This window comes from Coregonus clupeaformis, chromosome 20 (genome assembly GCF_020615455.1).
Source record: "Coregonus clupeaformis isolate EN_2021a chromosome 20, ASM2061545v1, whole genome shotgun sequence".
NCBI lineage: Eukaryota > Metazoa > Chordata > Actinopteri > Salmoniformes > Salmonidae > Coregonus > Coregonus clupeaformis.
This window is the reverse complement of record NC_059211.1, coordinates 43,061,645-43,063,704: the sequence shown is the minus strand read 5'-3', so window position 1 is coordinate 43,063,704 and position 2,060 is coordinate 43,061,645. Positions and strand designations below refer to the sequence as shown.

Genomic DNA, 2,060 nt, shown 5'->3' with positions numbered 1-2,060 from the left:
ATAACTGCATTGTAATTTAAATTTTGTAAAATACATTTAAAAACGTTTTTCTGTTAGAGATTTTTTTCAATGTTTAAATGTTCACACCCCTAATTCACACCCCTGAGTCAATACATGTTAGAATCACCTCTGGCAGCGATTACAGCTGTGAGTATTTCTGGGGAAGTCTCTAAGAGCTTTGCACACCTGGATTGTACAATATTTGCATTATTCTTTAAAAAATTCTTCAAGCTCCATCAAGTTGGTTGTTGATCATCGCTAGATCATCGCTAATCATAGAATGACATAGAATCCCTATTTATTCAATAGGATCTCTCTGGGCCTAGTTGTAAAGATTTGTTATTGAACTTTTAAAATGTATTACCTTTTTATTGTGGCATCAACACAACCAGTCATGATGTTATCATCAGATTGTCAATCACTTCAAAGGACTCCTTTACTAGGCTACCCGTGCATGTTCATCCACTCACAACATACAGTATTTCCAGCCTCCAAACAGTGGTGAATGGAAAGAGACATCTGTTACACAAAACACCAAAACGTGTAATGATTAGGCCACTGTTGTACCCGCGTGTCTCTGTGTTGGCAAACTGTCAGTGTTTTCGTCTAACCACATCGCATTTTGGAGCGTAGGTACCACCCGTTTTCAAGTCCATTCGCTCACTTTTCATGCCTCTGACATGCGGTAATGATAAAAAGTGGTGTAATAGCCAACAGATTTCTTGACATTTAGTTTTAATTATTGTGATAGGCTCATGTTTTACCGGTACGGCATACCCCCACTATTTATTTTGCGGGACACTGTACTGAACCGTAGGAGCTTACTTCCACCCCTGGCTGTAACACAACAGAATGTAGAAAAGTAAATGGGGTGTGAATACTTTCTGAAGGCACTGTACCTCAGCGTATAATTACAACTCATCACATGCAAAATAATTAGGTGGTCAGTTTGATAAAAAACCATTGGATACAAAGTGACTGGGGCTAGTCGCAAATGTATCTATCTGTTGTTTTGTTTGGGTTGAGCATTTTATGATTGAACATTTAGTAGAAATTGCATGATTAGAAAGCTACATTATTTTCTATAGCGCAGTCTGCTGGTCATGGATGCAGTGACAATAGTTTTGTGGAGAAGTTATTTTGGCCTCCCAAGTTTAGGCTATTTCTCATTTTTACATTTTTGTCATTTAGCATACGCTCTTATCCAGAGCGACACCTAGTGGTCATACTATTGATGTATTTTTGTATTTATTGAATTCTAATCTTTCTCATGACGTTTACATCTGTCCAATTGAGATGCAAATGATGAGTGCCGTATTACATGTATTCTTACCAAAAATATCTACTCCCATGCATAAATGACTGTTGTATAAAACTATTTATAGACGTATGTTTTTATGTAGAGATAAGCATTGGTGGTTCAGTGGTAGAATTCTCGCCTGCCACGCGGGAGGCCCGGGTTCGATTCCCGGCCAATGCAACCGTATGTTTTGTTTCGGTCACCCATGTTATTTTTGTTTATAGAAGGGTTGGTTGTTGAGCAACAAAACCGACACGTGCGCAACTATGGGGCAAAACAGACAAGATTGGCTTACATTGTTGACATGTAAACAATATTTCGCCTCCAATGTTTATTGAAAACATAAATACATTTGCACAATGAGCACTTGTTGTCTCTCAAATATATTGTTAAAGTTGTTGGTTAGCTAGCTAGTGAATTTGAGCAATATTAGCATAGAGGTGACATCAGTCAAAACACCTCAAAACAAGACATGGTATCAAGAACAAGATAAAACTAGTTGAAACGAGCCAGCTACGATTCCCTACATGGCAGCTTTTTGTCATTGTTGCTAGTTATCTGGCCATCCAGAATCACAACAACATACTGACTTCTGCCCCATTGAAGCGTGCGCATCGTTTTCGTGACGTTGTCAGCTAATCCATCTATTTTGTTGTTATCCGTTCTTCCCTCTAACACTTCTTGTAGTATGTTTACCTGCTTCGATCCCTGTGGTTAACTTATTTGTATTTATTATGGATCCTGTGATGTCACGAGAGGC

The 2,060-nt window shown here is 38.4% G+C and overlaps 1 non-coding gene across 1 annotated transcript; it reads left to right on the top strand.

Annotated features, from left to right (window-relative positions):
* Nucleotides 1–1,409: 1,409 nt before the first annotated feature.
* trnag-gcc lies at nucleotides 1,410–1,480 on the top strand. Its single transcript has one exon. It is a non-coding gene; the product is annotated as a tRNA-Gly (tRNA).
* The last annotated feature ends 580 nt before the right edge of the window (nucleotides 1,481–2,060 follow it).